This window comes from Mustela nivalis (assembly GCF_964662115.1).
Source record: "Mustela nivalis genome assembly, chromosome: 7".
Taxonomy (NCBI): Eukaryota; Metazoa; Chordata; class Mammalia; order Carnivora; family Mustelidae; genus Mustela; species Mustela nivalis.
In genome coordinates, this window is record NC_139026.1 from 15406703 (window position 1) to 15430609 (window position 23907).

The 23907-nt window shown below is 41.7% G+C and overlaps 1 long non-coding RNA gene across 5 annotated transcripts in view; it reads left to right on the forward strand.

Moving 5' to 3' along the window:
* LOC309868693 overlaps positions 1 to 13699 on the forward strand; it is a 151415-nt gene extending 137716 nt beyond the window's left edge. For all 5 annotated transcript variants that reach the window (XR_014313787.1, XR_014313788.1, XR_014313789.1 and 2 more), the window contains 3 exons: positions 4582 to 4606; positions 8413 to 8523; positions 13605 to 13699. This is a non-coding gene — a long non-coding RNA (uncharacterized lncRNA). The remainder of the gene's footprint in view (positions 1 to 4581; positions 4607 to 8412; positions 8524 to 13604) is intronic.
* The last annotated feature ends 10208 nt before the right edge of the window (positions 13700 to 23907 follow it).

Here is a 23907-nt window from a genome sequence, read left to right on the forward strand (position 1 = left end):
ATCGTAGACTGTGGGGGAAAACCTCCCTTAAAGTTCTTTTCTTTTTCTCCTTCATTTCTGCCTGTTCCTTCTCTATGGCTGTAGTCCCTCAGAGGGTAAGATGTTTTATGCTCATAATAAATCCTGGAAAGAGTTGGAACCAAAAACAGGCTCCCATTTCCCCAACCACCCTTAGCAGCCCCAGCCTTCTGGATAGTCTTCCCAGGGGACTAGGGGTCCCTGCCAGCCAGGAGCCACTGTGGATGATGTCTCTTCCACACACCCTCAACACTGAGTCTCACAGAAGAAAGATGAAAGCAGGTTCACCTTCAAGATCATTTGTGTCAGATTTGGCCACTCTTTTCAACCCAGCACACACACACACACACACACACACACACACACACAAACATACACACTTGCTCACACACATTCTCCACTGGACAAAAAACAATTAATAGGAAAAAAGGAAAGAGTTTAGTCTATTGTTAGTTTGAAAAAGTTGAAAATATAAACCAAGGGGCATTAACACTTTAAGGAAATAACTTTTCTTAAAAGATTTTATTTATTTATTTGACAGACAGAGATCATAAGTAGGCAGAGGGAGGAGGAAGCAGGCTCCCTGCTGAGCAGAGAGCCCAATGCAGGGCTCAATCCCAGGACCCTAGGATCATGACCTGAGCCGAAGGCAGAGGCTTTAACCCACTGAGCCACCCAGGCACCCCCGGAAATGACTTCTAATGGCTGAATTAGATTAGCACAGTAACGTGGGATGGCAGGAAAGAGAGAAGACAAGGAGTTTGGTATCAATTCTAATTTGTGCCCTGCTTCTGTTTGCTAGACTTTGGTAACTCACGTAACCTTTGATGTTTAGTGATACACTCTCAAAACTTGGAATAATTCCTAATTTTTCAGGAATTAAGGATATTCTCAAAGTGAACCTTTCTGATACAGAATGAGAACATAGCATAAGTAACATTGATGAGTGCATACTATGTTCCAGGAATGTTTCTAAATGCTCTACCTTTGTTAACTCATTTAATTCTCACAACAGCCCTGTGGACGTTAGTCCCACTTTACAGAGGTGGAAACAGATGCACAGAGAGGTAGAGGAATATGCTAGCAAGGAGGGATCTAGGGCTTGTGCCCAGAGGCTGGATCTTAGCTGTGTTTCCACACTGTTACTCTCTCAAGGAAGACCGCACTCCGTATGCACTCCCTTTGGTTCTTTCCTTGCACAGAAATGAGGGAGAGATGGAAGCAGCATCACTTTAAATCTTTCGGCATGAAGTTGGCAGGCAGAAGCAGAAAGGTCTGTCCCAGGATTGCAAAAATAAGTTGAGCCTGTGATGTCTTTTAAAGTATTTTGCCACAAGAGAAATAGAGAGAGTTTGAATTATAAGGGATGTCCTTGGACATGTAAGGTATCACCCCCCTCTGCCAAAGGCCAACAGAAATGCCCTCATTAGCTTTTGGCCTGTGGTGGGAGCTCCTACCTCTGTGGGGCAGCCCAGTGTACTTGTGCTTCCTTATCGTTTAGACACAAGGCTGCTGTTGGTCACTGGTGCCCTCTGCACCTGTGGGATGCACCTGAAAGGTGCCTTTCTCATCAGCAAATGCTAGAAGTTCAGACTTACACAAGTCAGTATTTCCAAACATTTATAGCTCTAGATATTTCCATTCATTTTTGCTTTACTAGTTATTTGCTGCCAGTGCCTAGGTCCAGGGATGACATTTTGATTGGGCAAAAGAGCTGGCCTCAGCTTAGTGTTTCCTGTCTTAGCCTAGTGTTTCCATGGCTCAGTTGCTAACTGTGGCAGTGTGGAGGGTTTGGGCATCCAGATGACACCTCAGAGAAGGAATGTCTGCTTCCCTTTCCTGCCCCCAGGCTCTGAAGTCACTGACACGTTTGACACTATGCTTCATCCTTTGTAACTAGGACCCCAAGACCTCAAAAGGACACCAACAAGTTAGGGTTTGATTATTTCACCCATTTCCCTATGCACCATCCATCCATCCATCCACCATCTGTTCATCATACACCCATCATAAGCACTTATCAAGCACCTTTTGTAAGCCAGTCTAGTTCCAGGGAGTCAGCAGTGACTCAGACACTCAGCTCAGATCTCTAAGGGGTCACCATGTCTCATCTGCCATTTTTTAGATTGTACTTGCTCATACATCATCTCCATACCTCCCAGACTTCACGTACTCCCCATCTGCACAGATTCTACCACATTCACATATAACTGGTACGCTTCTTTGCTTAATATTTTTCTCTAACCTAATCTAAAGAAATTTATTTAAATATAAATGATACAAATAAACTTAAATAATTTATTTTGAATAAATGTATTTTGAAAGGAAGCTCTGTATCACTGGTAACATTATGCATTTGATCTTTGTGTGTTTTCATAAAGAATAGAGTAGTGCCTACAATGTACACCTGTGCACTACCTAAAGCCATCCCAGGAACCACCAGTGGTCAGTACCCCATCCTGAGGAACTGAATTGCTTCATGTTTCTCCTATAAAGTCACTCTGAAATAATTATGATTCCCATTTTCAGGTACAAAGTCTCAAGTAAGGTGATTCTAAAGATAACTGCTGGTAAGAGTTAGATCTAAGCCTGAAACACAGATCTCCTGGCTCCAAGTCCAGCAATCCAGGAATTGAGGCCCATTAGAAGACTGCAAAATTAGTTGTATTGGTTGCTGCAAGGAAGTAATAGAGTATAGACTATCCCAGAGTATATCATCCTAAGTGAGGCTAAGTATGGCTTTGTGAAGCTTGATCGTGGCATGAAATGTATGTCTTTACTCTAGGGGCTGTGGTCAGATGTGTTTGAAAGCTGCTGCTCTCCTTTGTCATGCTATTTGAAAATGGGGCTACCTTGTTGGTACTGCTGTGGGCAAGGACGGCTGCATTACAAAACCCCAGGGGCTGCATCATCATCAAAGCTGCCTCCCTGCCTACTTTTATAAAGTCTCACTGGAGCACAGTCATGACGAATCATTTACATATTGACTGTGGTTGCTTTCCCATTACATAAAAAGGCATGGTGTCGGGGCGCCTGGGTGGCTCAGTGGTTTGGGCTGCTGCCTTCAGCTCAGGTCATGATCTCAGGGTCCTGGGATCGAGCCCCGCATCGGGCTCTCTGCTCCGCAGGAAGCCTGCTTCTCTCTCTCTCTCTCTCTCTCTCTCTCTCTGCCTGCCTCTCTGCCTACTTGTGATCTCTGTCTGTCAAATAAATAAATAAAATCTAAAAAAAAAAAAAAAAAAAGGCATGGTGTCCTGTATTTTATCAAACTACCTTAGCTATAACAGCAAAGCTGAGTAGTTGTGACAGAGGTTAAATGGCTCACCAGGCCAAATTATTTATAATTTGGGCAGAAAATGTCTACCCATTCCTGATCTGTGTGAATGCTATTCTCTGGAATTATGCAGTGCCCGGACTGTGCAGCTGTATGTGGCGGTACTGCAGCCAGCCAGCGGCTTCTTGGCAGCAGCACTTCATTCCAACTTCTGATTCTTCCATTGCATTTCAGTGTTTGCTTCTCTTCAGGGCTCCGGACCAAGGCTGTGTGAACAGAAAGAGCTGAGCTTTCCCTCGTAGGAGCTTTCCTGCTAATCTCTCCCAGAACAGCCCTTTCTCCCCACTCCTGGCTGCCCTCATCACTACAGCTACTCTTCCCAAGCCTCGGGCCCCCTAGGATATATGAATGGAGGCCTTTGGACCCTTTCTGTAATAAACCCTGAATGACACCCTTAAAAAGAGGAGTGGGGTTTGGGAATAATGTGAAAAACTGTGAAATTCTCCCAGTGTGAGGGGCCCAGCCCAGTTTTGGACAGTGAATCATGGCCTTGGCCAAGATGTTCTCATTACAATCTCTGCTGACCTCCTTGGAGGAGTGAAAGCTGTTGCCTGCAAAAATAGGCAGCTTCTCAGCCTCCTCTGCCTCTATGGCTTTGCCTCACTCCCTGGTGGTCTGATTCTGCATACTCCCTCTATTGCTCTGTCTTCTTCCCGAGCCACTGCTTATCTCAATCATTGGATACATGAACCCAATCTGAAGCTTTGCTATATACAAGGACTGGAATAATGGAAATGATACTTTGGCCCCATTTTTTATCTCGTTGTTATTTCTTTTACTGTACCTTTTTTAGTTCAGATCACACCTGAAGTGATACATTTAACCCTGGGGCCTCATGACAAGGTGAACATCAACTGCTAGAATGGTCCAGAAGGAAGTCAGACTGTAGTCAAATCCCCAGACACTGGTTTTGGAGGCATGTTTGAGTGAATTGGGGTTTATAAAACATGAATGTGGGTGAACTGAATCTTTATTTGTCATCATATATAGGTCCTTCATTTTATACGTGAGACCAAGTAATATAAAGAAATGCCATCCAAAGTCAAAATAAAAGAAGAGGCTACATTGTCCACTGAGAACTCTGATGTGATGCCAGTTAGTCTCTCCATGTCACCATGGGATGATATTAACAAGCTTTCTTTTTTTCTTTTTTTGGCTTTATCCTCATTGTCCTTGGCATCATCATCACCCTCAACATGGTATGGTCTTCATAATTAACATTTATGGAGTGCTTGCTGTGGACCAGACACTGGGGTAAGCACTTTACACATCTCACCTTATTTAAACATCACAACCCTATGAGGCAGATATTATCCTTGTTTCAGAGTGGTGGGAACTGAGGCATTGAAGAGTCGAGTCACATGGTAATATCAGACTAGCCCTTGACCACAAATTTGTTTGACTTTTATGCCTTGGGTTTGTTGTTGTTGTTGTTTGTTTGTTTGTTTTTTTGTGGTCTACTGCTGTTTTTTTTTTCTTGTGCCTAGAATGTGTCTGACACATAGTAGGTTTTTTAATAAATGTTTGTGTCGTGAATGAATGTATGGAACCAAAGTTGGTGTTCTTGACCATTTTGCTGGCGGGTCTCAAACTTGGTTCACCGTTAGAATTGCTTCCAGAGCTTTTCTGAATGCAAAGGCTCCAGGTCCCTCTGGAAATTCTGAGATGGGGCCCTGGAATCTGATTTTTAATACATTTCCCACCAGATTCTGATGAAGCCAGCTCAGCCCCAAGCTGCAGACAAAATTTGGCACCCACCACTGCCACGCTATAGTGCCTCATGACAAATTTGCAATTTTTTAATACTTCTGCAGAACAAATAAAACCACAATTTATGTTTCACAATTCATGTGGCTGATCTCATGTCCTTCTGACAGACTTTTCACTTCAGAATGTTATAAATTGCTTTTTTTTCTGGGATATCAGGACATAACATTGGATCTTGCAAGACAATTAGTCCTTTCCAATATACCCCCCCAAAGTCATAGCTGTTTCTTATCCTTAGCCCAATTGATCTTTCTACTAAAGAAGTCGGCCTCCCATATTCATTCTAGAGGAGAAAAGATCAGGGGGTAATTCAAGTGTTTTTAAATGTGAGTGACTCTTAAGGAAGGGGAACTTGAATTATTCTAGTTATCCCTAGGGTAAACCTAAGACAGGGGCAGTCTTAAGTCTTGTTTTGCCAAGAGAGTTCCAATTTACTTTCTTTGTCCTGGTATAATTATTAATAACATCCCTATTTAGTCTCAAACATAAATCTGGGTTTGGACAATAAATAATATGGTCATTCTATCTAAGACCAGAAAGAAAAGAACTATAAGAAGGTTAGTTTCTGTTCATTACAAGGAAAGACTCTCATGAGACATGAAAAATAAAACCCCCAAATCCCCCCAAATATGCAATTAGGTTGCCAATTTAGGGAGTGAGCTTCCTGTTACTGGAGGTGTTAAAACAGAAGGCTCCAGGCCATTTGCTGAGGATGATGGAAAGGAAGTCAAGCATCACTGGATGACCTTGATGGTCCCTTCTGACTAAATGTCAGAGTACAGCAGAATCTGTGGTTCCTGAGCTGTTATAGGAGCACATGTCACGCCCACATCCACATGGAAAGAAGCTGGGAACAGCAGAGCCTGTCCCTCTTGGGTAGAAGGCCATCCCATGGTCAGCAAATGCAAGATGTTTTCCCAGTACTGTAGAATTGGAGAAGACTCAAGGTATTTAGATTTGGCTCTTAACATCACACCCAAGTTCCAATGGCCTCTGCTGAACAAGCTGGGCAAATCCTCAGGATGTGAATACATTAGCTGGGGTTCCTTTTCTAGGAGCCAGAGCCACATCTGTTCCCATCCATCTTTGTGGAAAGTTGGAAAGTTTAGGCCACCATTCTGCTTTCCACCTCTTCCACCACCAGGTCACTGGGCAAATGTCCATTTGACTGACCTTTGGTGGAGTTTGACCCCAGCTCACACTGAGTATCTGAGAGTTGTGCAAAGTGTTAGGGAGTTTCCCAACATTCTTCAGGGGAATTATCACTTTCAGCACTGCCCTACTTCCTATTCCCTTACATAGTCAGAAACTAAGGCACTGGCCTATGTGAATTTCCCCAAGATAACACAGAGCTTTTGGCTGTGGGGCCAGGGATTCAAACTCAAGATATCTGGGGGTAATGACGTGGGGAGAATGTGTAGTGCTACACATTTTTCCAGGTGGATACCAGAGAGGCAGAAGCAAACTGCAAATCTCCAGGCTGGGACACTGCTTCTCTCCCTCTTCCTTCTTTTTCAAAGTTAGTTTATTTTTAATTAGATTGGGAGAAAAATGAAGAACCTACTGGTAGCAGGAAGAAGGAAAAGCCTTCTAGGGCTAGGCATCCCACAAGATTGATACGCAGGGCGTATTTCCACTATTTTTCCATGGCAGAACATAAGGCAGAGACTTGGGAATGCATATGCCTGAAGCCAAAGTTCTCTCATGTTCCATAACTATGTTGCTGGCAGGGCTATTGTCACACTAGCTGGCTGTGCCCCAGATATCATACGAGGTGCATCTGTCCCACAAATCTTTATCCCAGTCTTCATTGCAAGGAGGACACTGGTATTTGCTCCTAAGAGTAATCTTGTCCAAAGTTCCTGGTTTGGTGACAACATCTTGCTCAATACAGCTTATGTGGTGGCTTAAGACAGGATGGCTGATTTCTGGTGGAGAGGACTGAAGGAACAAGTCTGTAACATCAGGATGATGTATAAGTTGCTGCCATGTTTAAAACACTGGAGCTGAACACAAGCACTCCACATAGCCATCTTGGCCCCACATCTGCCCCTCAGCAGGGCTCACTTCCAGTCCCCACTGTAGGAATGGGATCCCTAATTCTGGTGACAGATGGTTTCCACTCCACCTTCCTGAGCCCTCCATCCTCCAATGGAACACTTTTTGCTTTTAGAGAATTGAAGCTTCTAGTCCCGGTGGCTGCACCAAGTTGGGAAAGAATGTGAAACAATTGTGAGAGTACAGGTTTCATTTTCGAACAGGAGTTGAAATGATCTGATTCTGTCAATCACATAGGCCACTGTTCTTACTCCTCAGAATGAAATTTGATTGACAGAAGAGAGAACAAACCACAGAGTTTGAGTCTAACGTGCCTTCTAGCATGGGGAAGTCTTTTACTATGGTTTTAGCAGGTGACAGAATTGGGTTATTTTCTTCCACTGTAGATGATACTTTGATTTTCAATATTTTATTGGTTTCTACTGGTAAAGGATTATACACTCATTGTAGAAAGTTGGAAACCGCAAAACATTATAAAGAAGCAAAAACAAAGGGTGCCTGTGTGGGTAAGTTGGTTAAGCATCTGCCTTTGGCTCAAGTCATGATCCTGGAGTTCTAAGATCGAGTTCTGCATCAGTCTCTCTACTTAGCAGAGAGTCTGCTGCTCCCTCTGATCCTCCCCTCTCTCATGCTCTCTCTCTCTCTTTCTCTCTCTCTCAAATAAATAAATAAAATTTTAAAAAAAGCAAAAACAAAACACAACAAACCATGCCCATGCATATAATCCCATTTCAGAGTCAACCATAACTAATAACTTCACAAATAAACTTTGTCTTTTCAATGACATTTGTTTTTATGCAAGTTGTGCTCTTAATGACTAAAAACTTGTTAATCTAAATGGTACCTTTCTTCTGAAAAATGCAAAGAACTTTGATCTTTAAACTCCATTTACTTCTTTTCAACCTATATGCTACTGTTCTGTATTTTAATCATCTCTAAAAATATATGTTAAACCTCATGAGATGTTACTATTTTTCCTTTATACTCCCTTAGTCAATAATCCCTTAGTAAATATTCACTTAGATTTACTCACATTTTTATTACTTTTGTGACTCTTTAGTTTTCCTGCATCTTTAACTTTCCTGATGGGATCATTCTCCTGTCCAAATAATACACATGAGAGTATTTTTGGTAGTGCAAGTCTGTTGGTCCAAACTCTTAGTTTAGGTGTGAAATGGCTTTATGGATGATTTCCCAATGTTGAGAATTCTTGGCTGACCATGATTTTCTTTCAGTTCCAGTTGAACTTATCCAGTTCCTTCGAGGTTATCATCACTCGCTCTGCTCTGATTTTCATCGTCGCTATCAAGGAGTTGGCTGCTCGTCTAACTGTTGATTCCTTGGAGGTAATCTTTTTCCCCCCCAATTGTATTTCTGACCTTTTATTATGATGTCTCTAGATTTCTTTTTAAAAATCATACATTGAGTTTGTTTGTGCTTCTTAAATCTGTACATTGGTATTTTATCATTTTGGAAAGTTCTCAGCCCTAAGTTCTCCAAATATTGCGTCTGTCTTATTCTATTCTTTTTCCCCTTGTGGGACTTCAATTAAACATGTGTTTGGCCTTCTTACTAGGTTTTCTCTCTCATTCTCATGTATTCTCTTATCTGTGCTTTTCATCTTTTTTTTTTTTTTTCTAATTGGTTCTGTATTGCTACATTTACCGCCTTACCCTCTCATGTCGCATGTCGGCCCTACCTGCTTTCCTTGTGGTTTATATGGCTTCCAAGAGGCAAGTGCCATGCCTGTCCCTCTAGTGCTCTTTGCCTACTTGTTTGGTGAGAGTTTTTGACTATCATTGGATTAAAAGACTGGTTCTCATTTAGAGACAGGGAAAAAGAGCAAGAGCACAGTGACTAGGTATCTCTTAAAAACACGCAACAGGAGGAGGGATCCCAGCTTATTTTCTGGTTAGACTGACTGTAGATGTCAGGTAGATTTTAGCTTACATGCCAATAAGTTAATTGGTTGTGGCAACTGAAGCATCACTGACAAAGACTCAGAGGCTACATCTGAACTCAGTGGGAAGGAATCCTCTAATAAATTAGTGATGCCTGCCAGGGGCTTGGATGGGAGATGTAATGGTACTCATGTCATATATTTGCCGTCTGTGACTCGGACTTTATATGTCTTAGCCAGGAATACAAAAGTTTCAGATGGAAACACGGTTTTCATGTACACTTTCAGGTAGACATGGTATTTGTGATGGTACTAATTTGTTGTTGATGTTCAAAATGTTGTCCACACCAATATCTCCATTTCATTAGCTCTTATTCATAATTTTATCCACCTCATCCTGACTTTTTCTCTTAGAATTTGCCCAAAATGACTTTCCTAAGGCCTTCAGGGCACTTCACATTATTCAATCCAATGGACATGTGTCAGTCCTCATTTGATCTGACGTCTTATCAATAATCACAATTTTCAGTACTTGTTCTTTTTGCCCTTGGGTGAGTCATTTAACCTTTCTAAGCCTTGATTTACAATCTGTAAAACAGGAGTAAAAATAATCTATCTCCTATGATCACTGTGAGTATTAGATAAAATCATACTTATAAAATATTTAGCAGAGTACCTGCCATGTGGGTAAGTGCTCAACAATTTTAGTTATTGTTATTAATATAAATTCCTACTTCTTTTTTAAAACACTCTGGATCTTTCCAGGCAGGACTTGACCCATAGTGGTTAAGATAATGAAGGGACTTATCAGTGTATTGAACTGAGAAGCTGATAGGTGGTAGGATAGGATTTAGACAATGTTTGCAGCCCCAGCATTAAACTTCATTACTTGTCATATCTACTCTACCTTTTATGGGGTCTTACAAGGCTATAGTCCCTATGAACAATGAGGTCCCAGAAACCATAGCCATCTAGCAGAGAGAAGGCTGACTTCCACAGAAGTTCTCTTAAAAAAGCAGCTGGACCTTTCTCTCAGAAGCTCCCATTACTCCCTTTTGAATCACATCCACTTAAGTTGGATTATATGCCCTGAGCCAGTTTCTGGCCAGAGAGACATGGGACAGGGAGGTTGCCCATAGCCATTCAGGGTCCACTCCTGGGCTGAGGGTACAGCTGGTGGATGTGAGTGAGATGAATACCCAAATACAAATTTATTTTTAATGTTATCAGAAAGAAGGCAAAACAGATCTTTGATGGACCAAAGCAGCAAACATTATGGTTTACAGATGGCGACACTGTCAGCTTCCTTCCGAATCCTGATGTACATTTCTTTAGTCACACTGACTTTTCAGTTTATAAATATTCCCTTATCCATCTTTCTCTTCCCATTAGTGAGTGAGTTCCTTGAAAGTAGGGTCCATGCTTTATTCATCTTAGTTCCCCCGCCCCTAACATAGACATTGGCATTCAACAAATGAGCATCAAATACATCAATAAACACATAATTGAATGAGGAATGTTTCCTACTTGCTTCATGGAAAATCTATTCCCATAGCAGCAGGAACAGAGTCCCAGCTAGAGACTAGAAGTCAATCTGTCTCTATAAATTCCAATCCCAATGCCCAGGATTTCCACCCAACAGATGCTTTTTGCATTGTGAAACACCCAGGCATGTGGGCTGCCTGAATTCACGTGTTTGCTCCATCCTTCATCACTCCATTTCCTGGGAAGAAGCAAGAGTCTTTGGGGGCCCTGTGCTAGCTGCACATGTTTTCCGTTTCATGTTTCAGCCAATAAATGAGAGGGCTCTCTCACGGGCCACTTAACATGTATTACAGACATTTCCTCGGACAAATGGTCTCTTCTCCTTCCTCTGGGAGCCCAAAGCCTGAGTGATCTGCAGACCTGATAGGGATGGGGAGCTGGGCTTAGAACACCCAGTGGCTGAAGCATCTTTTATTTAAACATGTGACTTGGAGGTGAGCAACCTGACCTCACATACATCACATTCCCATATAGAGCTCAGGTGGGTCTGCCTGAGGGTGGATAAGTTTGCACATCTGGAGGAACTAACATCTGGATGACCGCACCCATGGAATGATGCTGGTATCAGCTGGGACTAGGGCATTGGGACATTGCTTTTTTTCTTCCTCCTTTTATTTTACTTTAAATATTTTAACCAATATTTTAGGGGCAGTTTGAGCCATAATGGAAGGGAGAATTGTCTCGGAGTGCTGTTTTATCTTCCAGACTCATCGTTACCAGCCAAACTAATATGAAATTAAAACAGAGGCTTGGCTGCCCACAGCAAGGAGCAGAAATATAAGACTATAATACATAAAACACAACCTTTTACAGAAGTAAAAATCTGCGCAAAGCCACAGAGCTCAGAAATAGCATTCAGTTCTTCTGTGAAACTACCACTTTTTTCCCCCTGCCCTATCAAACCCCAGAAAGAATTGACTGCTTACTTGCTATTATCCCTCCAAAAAAAGAAGGGAGCATAAAATAAGGAAAGTGAGTCCAATATTCTAAGAATGGAAAATACTGAGGTGCCAAAAACATGGGTTGTCAACCTAGAAGGGGAGAACTCAGAGGACGAACAAGGTCAAAAGGAGTGTGAAGCCAGGCAAGCCTGTCAGTGCTAGCTTATCTCAGGAGAAGCTTGCTTCCAGCCTCTGCAACTGGCCATATCTTGCCCTGGAAATCTTTTCACTTCATTCTAAAATAGAACCTGTGAAAGAGAATTTTGAAGTAACATCTATATGGCTGTTTTCTAAAAATCTCTTCTCTCCAACCAACGAATCTCCAACACTTTGCTTTAAGCAGCAAAATTGCAAATGTTATCGGATGTTTGTGCAAATCTTTCAAGCCCCCAGTGTTTATAAAAGCAAATCGGGAATATCCAAGAACAGAGTGTCTGTCTAGTAGAATTTCAGCATTTCCTTTTTTGCCTAACTTTGGAACCACAGGTTAGGGATGTTGCAGCATCCATAAGGCTGAGTCACACTGGAGCTCATGTCTCATTACTTAAGGGCTGTTTTGGAAAGAAAGATTGAGTTTCTAGCACTTATAGAACTCAGTGGTGGTAGGAGAGGGGGTTGAGCTTTGGAAATCTTGTCCAGAAGTTGTTTGGTGGTTATTGAATGGACTGACAAATACAAATCATCCAGCAGAGCACTTGGCAGACAAAGGAATTTGATAACTATTAGTTACTATCTTTATAATATAATTATGACTCCATTGACTAAAAATGCTTGTGGTCTTTAAGCAATCTCGTTTAATAGATGCTATTCTATTTTTTCTGTTTTGTAGCTTCTCTTTGATCTCTGATTTTTCTAACAGTCCACACTTTCATCTGATTGCCCATATTGGCAATAGTGATAATATCAGTTGCAATTTTTATGATTATAACTCTAGGTAGATAGATAAATATTATGAGGGATAGAGGATGAAATTAGGCCTGGTCATTCATAAAAAAAAATAAAAATATGTGAAAAAATTCATCATCTCTGATAATCAATTAAATGCAGATTAAAACATGAAAGATTCCAGCATCACTAGCCAGCAGGAAATACAAATCAAAACCACAATGAGATACCGCCTTACACAAGTTAGAATGGCAAAAATTAACGAAACAGGAAACAACAGTTGTTAGTGAGGATGTGGAGAAAAGGGAACCCTCTTACACTGTTGGTGGGTATGCAAGCTGGTACAGCCACTCTGGAAAACAATATGGAGAGTCCTCAGGATGTTAAGAATAGAGCTACTCTACAACTCAGCAATTGTACTACTAGGTGTTTTTCCCCAAAGACACAGATGTAGGGAAAAGAAGGGGCACATGCACACCAATGTTCACAGCAGCAATGTCCACAATAGCCAAACTTGGAAGGGGCCAAGATGCCCTTCAACAGATGAATGGATAAAGAAGATGTGGTACATATATGCAATAGAGTATTACTCAGCCATCAGAAACAATGAATACCCACCATTTACATAGACATGAATGGAACTAGAGGGGATTATGCTAAGTGAAATAAGTCAAACAGAGAAAGACAATTATCATATGGTTTCACTCATATGTAGAACATAAGTAATAGTATGGAAGACCATAGGGGAAGGGAGGGAAATCTGAAGGCGGAGAAATCAGAGAGGGAGGCCAACAATGAGGAACTATGGACGCCAGGAAACAATCTGAGGGTTTTAGAGGAGAGGGGAGTGGAAGGAGGGGGTAATAGGATGATGGGTCTTGAGGAGGGCACATGCTAAGATGAGCACTGGGTTTTATATGTAACTAATGAATCACTGAACACTGTATCAAAAACTAATGATGTGCTATACAGTGGCGGACTGAACAAAAAAATAATAATAATAAAAAAAGAAGATTGTAAATGGCAAGTTTTAATGTCCTCAAGCACTACCAGGAGGAGCAGAATTTGGCATAATTGATTTTGGGAAAACAATGTAACAATACATATTAAGTGCCGTAAATTGCATCTAATCGTTAATCCACTTTTTTTTTTTCAGGTGCCTAGGACTTAATTATAACCAAATGATCAAACTTCCTCTGATAATCTCTTTGATCTTCCCTTCCAGAAATCAGACCTAAAATTAAAATAAAAATTTAAAATAGATTCCTTTCTCACATTGAGGTCCTTCATCCATTTTGAGTCTATTTTCGTGTGTAGTGTAAGGAAATGGTCCAATTTCATTTTTCTGCATGTGGCTGTCCAATAAGTGACCATAAGTGACTCTTAATCTCACAAAACAAACTGAGGGTTGCTGGGGGGAGGGGGGTTGGGAGAAGGGGGGTGGGGTTATGGACATTGGGGAGGGTATGTGCTTTGGTAAGTGCTGTGAAGTGTGTAAACCTGGCGATTCACAGACCTGTACTCCTGGGGATAAAAATATATATTTAGGGCGCCTGGGTGGCTCAGTGGGTTAAGCCGCTGCCTTCAGCTCAGGTCATGATCTCAGAGTCCTGGGATCGAGTCCCGCATCGGGCTCTCTGCTCAGCAGAGAGCCTGCTTCCCTCTCTCTCTCTCTGCCTGCCTCTCCATCTACTTGTGATTTCTCTCTGTCAAATAAATAAATAAAATCTTTAAAAAAAAAATATATATATATATTTATAAAAAATAAAAAATTAAAAAAAAATTTAAAATAATGATTTCAGTATATACCTTGCAATTATAAATGTCTTAGAATTTCCCAGAGGGTACCTGGAGAGAGATGCTAGAAATTCTGGGTTTGGTGTGCTTTGCATTTCTTTTTCTTTTCTTTTCTTTTTTTTTTTTTTTTAATTTCTTTTCAGTGTAAGAGTATTTATTGTTTTTGTACCACACCTTGTGCTCCATGCAATCCGTGCCCTCTCTAATACCCACCACCTGGTTCCCCCAACCTCCCACCCCTCGCCCCTTCAAAACCCTCAGATTGTTTTCAGAGTCCATAGTCTCTCATGGTTCACCTCCCCTTCCAATTTCCCGCAACTCCTTTCACTTTTAAGAATTTATCTGGAATTACCATATGGTTTCACTTGTGGAGCATAAGGAATAACATGGAGGACATTAGGAGAAGGAAACGAAAAGTGAATTGGGGGAAATCAGAGGAGGAGATGAACCATGAGAGACTGTGGACTCTGAAAAACAAACAGGGTTTCGGAAGGGAGAGGGGAGGGCGGGGAGTTAGGCGAACCTGGTGGTCTGTATTAAGGAGGGCAGGTATTGCATGGAGCACTGGGTGTGGTGTATAAACAATGAATCTTGGGACACTGAAAAAATGAAATAGAATTTTTTTTAAAAAAGATAGAACAAATAAATAGATTTATAAAAATTAAAAAAAAATATATCTGGAAACTCCAGGAGGAAAATCAAATGTAGTCAAAGATTTAGATACAAGTGTCAGTTGCCATGTATATCTATCAGGATCTTGTCAAGCAACAGCACGCTCAAACTGAGTAATCGGAAGACAGTTTAATTCAAAGAGTGAAACAAACAAAAGACAACATCTTACAAAGTTTGGACAGCGTGTGGAGACGTGACCAGAGACAGAGCAGGACTGTGGAGCCAGCTATGGAAATTCATGATGCCAGTTGATGGCCAAGAAAAAAAGCAGGGAATGAGGGGTTTCTAGAACCTGGAGGGAGATGCTACTTGGAGGGGGCCTCCATGTGACCAACTAGAGGAACAAATGCCCCATCCCCACCCCCCTCCCCACTCTGGTCTCTTGCTGGCACTTCCCATTCTGAGTCCAAGCAAAGCCAAAGGCAAAGGAGCTCTTCGACAAAGTCCATATGGGCCCAGGGTAAACAGTGACTCTGCAGAGACAAATGAAAAATATCCAGCACACTTTGCTATTTTTAAGAGCAAAAATACGAGCTAATATAAATGTCCAACAATTAAGAGATGAGTCAATAAAGTGGTACATTTTGCAGCAGGATGTTACACAAGCCATTCAAATAATGCTTTTGAAGAAACAACAACATTAAGAAATGTTTTCAGTATAAATTCAACAGAAGAAAAGCAGGGTAGAAAATTATATATGACTCCAATGGTGAAAAGAATATACATACATAACCCATTGAAAAAAGACTTAAACTTAGAACTAGCTATTTCTGATTTGGGGAATGATGGATTTTCTTATTCTTTCTTATTCTTATTCCAGTCATCTGAATGTTCCAAATTTTACATAAGTATATGCTACTTATAATCAGAAAAATATTATTCAAAATAACATTTTGTCCTCTGCAGCTCCCTATCTAATGGGAAAGGAGGAGTCCTTTCTAATGAATTATAGCAAAACACAGTGAGAGAACAAAGGACTAGCATATTGATTTCAACTGGCAGACAGAATCTGGGAAACTTCCTGGAGTAGGTGGCATTGAAAATAGGCCTCGAGAAAGGAGAAATATTTCGATTGGTTGAGAAATGACAGAGGGGAACCCAGGTGAGCGGACAATAAAAAACAAAGATTAAGAACTCTGGACAGTGTAAATATTCAGGACACAACAGTAGATGGATAATTCTAAAACAATACCCTGGCAAAATCAGAGGAACTTTTACAATATACAAATTTCTATGTCTCTCTCCAGACATACAGTATTGGCATCTCTGCCCAAGACAGAGATTTTGAAAATGCCTCCAAGGTCATTGAAAGGCGTGGCCAGGGTTTAGGAGTATTAGTGAGCAACTGTATATAAGTGAGTATAGTGGGCCTGTGTCCCTCTAGCTGTGTCCCTCTCCTGAGAAGAAAGGGAACCAGCAACCATCTTACAAAATGTGACCTTGTCCCATGACTACAGATGAGTGGGCTGGGACAGGCCTGAACCTTTAGTGCCAAGGTAGAGCTCTGAACTTGGCAGTAGGCAGCGTTCATCTGCTCTGTGAGTTGCAGGAGCAAAGGGGACAGAAGGAACAGAAGGAACAAGGCTAATATAAGGAGGACAGAAGGAATGGGACACTCAGAGGATCCTGCCACATTCCATTCCCTGGTTCCAGTACTTTCTGAGATACCACTGGATCCCTGGCCTGGAGTTTCCTGAGCCCTCCTTTGTCCTTATAATAGAGCCTAGTTTTCAGGGGTGGCCTGGCTGGAATTGGCCTCCATTACCTGCAGAGATAGGCAGGGCAAGCTTTATCTTCAGACTCACCAACATTTTCTGTTGCCAAGTCCCAGCTGGTGTCTCGACTCCTGACAGTACCTAACCAGCTAGTGCAATCTTTCTCAAACTGGTTTTCTCGGAACAATAGGCTCTGTGGAATGAATGGGTGTTGCAGCACAGGCACACACACATAAAAGAGCCATCCTTGCTCAAATAAGCTGGGACATCTCTGGACTAACAAAGTGAAACTGGTTTCTCAGAATACACCTTAAGCTTAAACCACGTTATATGTCAGTTATACCTCAATAAATCTATATAGGGAAAAAAATCTTTTAGGCTTACATGAAAAACACATCACCAGAAAAGGAAGAAAAAGGTTTCTTTCCTAAGAACTTCTCAGAGCCTTAAGAAGCTTTGTGCATCGTGACTCTCGGTTGGGGATGAGAGAAGGCATTGTTGCTCATATTTATTTACTCTTGTTTGTTTGTTTTTCCAAAAGCATTTTTCAGAGCTTGTTCATGGCCCATAATAGCTAACTCATTCATTCACTTGTTTCACCCTTCCATAAACATTTATGAGAGTAGCAGAAATAAGAAGTATTTCTGAAAATGGCATGTTGTCTTATGAGGAGGACACACTAGCCTCCTAGAAATGATGTGTGTGTGTGTACATTGTGTCCGCGTGTGTGTGCGTACACACATGCGTGTGCCCACATTTGTTTGCATGCTTACATGCCTGGGGATCTATATTAAAAAAGGAATAAAGAGAGGGAGAGCAAGGAAGAAAGGAAGATGGATCCTTAGCTTCAGGGCCCAGGTACACACTTCTAGATGCCCAGTCATAAAGATACCATCTCAGTCTCCAAAATAGAATTACATTATGTTGTGTAGACTCAGGCGGGTTACTCTGATTAATTTAACTTCAGTTAAAAGAAACTCCCAGATCATTTCTCCCCCTGCCCCTCAGCAGCATGGGATTATTATGCCCACACCAATTTTTATTTTGTGAAACTGGCCTCTTTCTGTAATCATATTCCTTTTTTTCTTAAAAGGCCTTCATCAAAAGAGATTTCCTATATTAATGATGATAATGCTTTTGTGGAGGAAAAGAAAGGGGGATGAACATTTGTAGAGCATCGCTGCCCAGCCATAGTGAGTGGAGCATTACAGACACTTACTCTTACTTGAATCTTTTCTCTGGTAAGGCAGGCAATTCCTTTTCTCTATTTTTTTTCTTTTCTTTTTTCTTTCTTTCTTTTTTTTAAATTTTTTATTTTTTACAAACATATATTTTCATCCCCAGGGGTACAGGTCTGTGAATCACCAGGTTTATACACTTCACAGCACTCACCAAATCACATACCCTCCCCAATGTCCATAATCCCACCCCCTTCTCCCAAACCCCCTCCCCCCAGCAACCCTCCATTTGTTTTGTGAGATTAAGAGTCACTTATGGTTTGTCTCCCTCCCAATCCCATCTTGTTTCATTTATTCTTCTCCTACCTCCTTAACCCCCTATGTTGCATCTCCACTTCCTCATATCAGGGAGATCATATGACAGTTGTCTTTCTCCGATTGACTTATTTCGCTAAGGATGATACTCTCTAGTTCCATCCACGTCATCGCAAATGGCAAGATTTCATTTCTTTTGATGGCTGCATAGTATTCCATTGTGTATATATACCACATCTTCTTTATCCATTCGTCCGAGGGCAGACATTTCTTTTTTTTTTTTTTTTAAAGATTGTATTTATCTATTTGACAGAGAGTTAGAAAGAGAGAGCATTAGCAGACTAAGTGGCTGGCAGAGGGAGAGGGAGAAGCAGGCCTCCCACTGAGCAGGGAGCCTGATACAGGGCTTGATCCCAGGACCTAGGGATCATGACCTGAGCTGAAGGCAGTCACTTAACCAACTAAGCCACCCAGGCGCCCCTCCTTTTCTCTTTTTATAGATAAGAAATTTCCGTGAATGTGAGAACTCTAGGTCTTTTGCAGTCATTTAGTATCTGGCCTGTAGTTGGGCCTCTGTAACATATTTATCAAATAAATGAATAAAGGAAGGAAGAAAGTGAACCTAACAGTTGGCTCAGGGTCCCCCAACTGGTCAGTTTCTTAAAGTCATCTTTGAACTTGGGTCTGTCTGATTCCAAGGCCCAGCTGGCTTCCTCATAATTTTAGAACTGAACAAGATGCTTTCCTGTACATCATTTGATTTTATTCTACAACCCTGTGAGGTGGAGAGGCCGTGCAAAACCATTTTCATTTCCTAAATGAGGGCAGTGAGCCACAGAAGAATCAAGAAGTAGTAGGTACTCTTACTACTCAGGTAGTAGAAGGAAGATTCAGGACCCCATCCTGGGGCTTCTGATTCCCAGCCCAGTGCTCTTTCAGCTACATCAGAGATGTTTTGAAAGCGGCTGGAGATTTCCCTCAGAGTGAGTGTTGCCTGAGCTGACGTCCATATGGCAGACGCCTCGCCACCTTCTCCTTAGACTGTCCTTAGATTCGTCAGCCCCTGCCGTCTCATATAACGCTCACACTAGTGGGGTCTCTCCCTGCACCCTCCATCTGGAGCAGCCAGCCCTGGACTGGCACTGGAGAAGTCTCCTCAGAGAGATAGATTGCTCGGCCTTGTCCTCAGCACCTCCATTTCACCCTCGACCTCCATCAGGACAGCCGGATGAGCAACATCCCCTCCTGGCCATTTGCCACCTGCTGTCTTCAAGTTGCAAAGACATTTCCTCCTGAGGCCCAGACAGTTCTGTTGAGACCGCACTCTGTTTTCCCATGAAAAATGTCCTTTAGAAGAGGACTTCTCCATCAGTCTCCACAATAACACAGATGCTCCCATTTCTCCAGAATCATCTTTGCTGTACATGGGATCTTCCTTTCTTAGGACAGGGATGGCCAGGCCCAGGCTGGAAATTCTCGAGTCCATTGACTGCTTTGGGGAGCAGAAATGGGTTACTTTTTACTTTTACCCTTTTCTGTTTTCATTTTTCACTTTGTTCCAAACTCATAATGTTTCTTTCAGCTTCTGTCCTTTTAATGCCAACACTACCAGTGAAAAATGAATAATGACCTCAGAAAATCCCAAGGTCGTTCATTTCTAGACACAAAGCCAAAGAACTGGTCTGACTCAGATTTTATTTCCTTCCACCGAGTGGAATAGTTTGGGCATTTTGAGAAGACAGGTTCTGGGGGCTACTAGAAGTGGGTAAAAACAGATTTTTTGTGTATTAATGAATCTCTTTTCTCCACTCTCTTGCTTTAGATTCTGGGCGTCTCTCTCCTGGACAATTCTGACAGGAACTAGTTAGGGACTGAATTGTGTCTCCCATGAATTCATGTGTCGATGTCCTGACCTCAGAATGTGATGTACTTGGAGATAGAGCCTTTAAAGAGGTCACTAAAATGAGGGGATATGAGTGGCCCTAATCCAATAAGGCGACCTTTTAAGAAGAGGAGATTGGGACACAGATAGAGGAAAAACTGTAAGGACACAAGGAGAAGTCACCCATCCACAAGCCCAGGGGAGAGCCCTTGGGAAGAAACAACCTGCTGACACCTTGACCTTGGACTTCTAGCTCCAGAACTGTGAGAAAATCACTCTGTTGTCTGAGCCCCGAGTCTGTGGTGCTTTGTTATGGCGCCTGAGCAGAGACACAGATGTTGGGATTGAGAAGGGGCCACTGCTGTAATTAACACAGACTGTGGAAGTGACTTTGGAACCGGGGAATTGGTAGAGGCTGGATGAGTTTTTAGGTCCATGTTAGCAAAAGCCTACCTTGACTTGAAGGGACTGTTGGTAATCTACCAAACGAATACAGAGGTAGAATAATAATTATAATAAATTCTGGGACATGGAAAAGAAGTAATTTTGGTATCATTCTAAATGTCCAGGCATTGTGTTAGATACTTTATATATCTTAGCTCATTTGTGCTTCATAATAATCCTACAAATGAATGATACGTATAAGTTATATGTATACATAAACATCGATGTTTATATAAATATTTATATATGGGGCACCTGGGTGGCTCAGTCAGTTGAGCGTCTGAGTCTTGGTTTCAGCTCAGGTCATGATCTCATGTGTCATGAGATCGAGTCCCACATCTGGCTCCCCGCTTACTGGGGAGTCTGCTTAAAGATTCTTTCTTTTTACCCCTTCCCCCCAAATAAATAAAATAAATCTTTTCTAAAAATGAATAAATAGGGCACCCGGCTGGCTCAGTGGGTTAAGCCACCGCTTTCGGCTCAGGTCATGATCTCAGGGTCCTGGGATTGAGTCCCACATCGGGCTCTCTGCTCAGCAGGGAGCCTGCTTTCCCCTCTCTCTCTGCCTGCCTCTCTGCCTACTTGTGATCTCTCTCTGTCAAATAAATAAAATCTTTTAAGAAAAGAATAAATATTTATATAAAATTTGATTTATATAAATAAATATGTTCATTAATATCCCCATATTATAGCTAACAACAGTAAGCAACAAAACCACTCAACATGTTACTAAACTCTCTCTCTATACTAGACACTGTTTAAGAGCGTGGTGCTCTTTAACTCGATTTTTGCATACCACCGGATGGTAGATGATAAGACAGCATTGTAGTTAAAAGCACAAGTCTTAGAGCCAGATACCTGGGTCCACATCACAGTTCATGGCATGTGCTTTCATAATCTGGCTTCATACCAGCTCTTTCTGCTGCCTCAAGTGTTCTTCTCTCAGCCCCATGGCCAATGCCTGGTCCTCCTTCTGGTTCTGAATCAATTGTCATTCATTCATTCATTCATTCATTCTTTCATTCATTCATACAGTTACATGAGTGTCTACTTTGGATAAGGTACTTTTTTAGGTCCTTGGGTACAGCAGTGAATAAGAAACATTCAGTACCTTCTAAGCAGACAAGCCCATTGGGAGACAGACAAGTAAGCAGGCCTCATGGGGCAGTGTGAGAAAGACAATGACAGAGTAAACAGAGGAGGGGCATCTCGCACGGCTGGGCTGTGAATGCAGTTTGTGAGACTGACCTTCCTTCCCCTAATCCTTTCTCTACACCCATGAGGCAGATGGCCACACCACCAAAGAATATTTATTTGAACCTGTCTGGTTGCCGTTTTTCTCTTCTATGAATGGTGGATCCACAAAAAGAAAAATGTTTCATTTTTGTAAATACAAAATATATTTTATATATATTGTTCTGTGTTTCGCTCTAAAGATAATGAACTAGCTCTTGTTTAAGAGAACCTTAGACATATTCTCACACACTGTGGCTTCATGGGGAAAGGAGGCAGATGATGAGACTGGATCAATCTTGAGCATCACATTTGCCCCAAGAGAGAAACTCACTCAAGGAAGAAAGTTGTAAAATTGAACAAGTAGCATGGAGCCTATGGTAGATTGATTGCAATGATGGCCCCACTTCTCCATCCTTCCTCTAGCCATGCCCCTTGTTTGTAAGGTGACTGTGCAGCCTCTCCCATCAGGAGGCAGAGCCTTGTATCTAGGATGTCCATGGAACTTGCTTTGGCCAATAGAATGTGTGATGGTTACAGTTCCACTTCCAAGTCCAGGTCTCAGGAGGGCTCAGACACTTTTGCTCATTCTTTTGAACCATCCACTGGCATGTGAACAGGTCTGGATTTGCCTGGTGGAGAAGATTGAGAAACACATGGAGAAGAGCCCATTCATCCTGGCCAAGCCTATCACAGACCAGCCAGTCAACATCCAAACGTGAGAGAGCCCTGCCAAGATAAGCAGAACTGATGCACAGCTGACTATAAATGCATGAGTGGTTCCAGCCAAGACCAGAAGAACCACCCAGCCGATGCACAGACTCACAAGCAATAATAAAACCACTGTGTTTTGGAGAAAAGTGTTACACAGCATTATTGTGATGATAGATAACTGATACAGATGGGAAAGGGGATCAGATTTTCAGTGGAAACATTCTACAAACTATTAAAGTACAATAGAAAAAATATGTCTTGTTCGTGAATTTAGGGACAGTGCTTTGCTCTGTTATAATGGAGAGCAGTTCACTTTTCAGGCATGTCTTGGAATGAAGTTTGAAGTTGTACTTCTCTAAAGGTATTTAAAATCCACATTTTGAAAGATGGAGCAGTGAGATTTTCCGATTTCCTCTCACTAATGTAGTTTAATAACATACACTATTTGCAATGTACCAATGTCCTCCACAGGTGTATGAGCTATGTTCTTCTGCACAATCCATGAAAGACTGGGTTGAGAATTCCAGAAAGTAGGTGGCAAGATGGGGACAGTTTTTCTTATTTCAAGGTCAATGTTCTACCCACCGTTAGATTATTCTGTGACTTCTTTCTCTTCTCTGGCCCATGAGATTTCTGGCCCATGAAATTTAGTCAGCTATACATCTTATTTACTAAAATTTCATTGCAGTACATAGATTACTTCATGAAAAATTTCAAACACTATTGAATAGCGTGGCTAACATTTATGGAGCTCTCACCAGGTCATGGTCATTACTACTAGTACTTTCGGTGTATTAACTATACACGTAATATAATCCTTACTGAACCATTATCATCCCTGTGGAGAGACAGAGAGGTTAGGTGACTTTCTCTAAGTGACATAATCAGTATAGACCTTGGCACTGATCCAAGACAGTCTGTCTCCAGAGTCAGACTTTAAACCACTTATACATTGGGATTTGTTAATACAGAATAAGAAACCACTTATATTTTACCTACTCATAAAGACCAGTTAATAAGTGGACCTTTAATAAGTATATCATTTACATGATTATTACATGTTTCAGAATAAGCGAAATGAGCTAAATGTCTAGCATTTCTTAGACATCTGATGAATGTTATTTCCCCAATTCCCCATCCTGTGTATGTGATGGACATTGTTCCTTCAACTATGCCAAGCACATTGGTGAGCACTCTCTGTGCCACTGAAGCACTGGGGCCTGTCAATCAATCAAAGTCATTGTCCTTCAGAAGCTTCCAGTTTAGAGGAAGAGGCAGATAGCTTAGGCAGCAGGGCTTTCTAGGGATGCCATGGGAGGCACAGAGAAAAGACCAATGAATGCTGCTCTTGAGTTTTGGGTCACTTGGCAGAGCAGGTCTTGAAGGCTGCTTCAGGGTTCTATGGTGTGAAGAACCAGGACTTAGGAAAGGAGAAGCTTTAGTGTATGTGAGAATGGTAGTTGATAGAAATTTATAAGACATACTATGTGCCAGACACTGCTCTGGGTG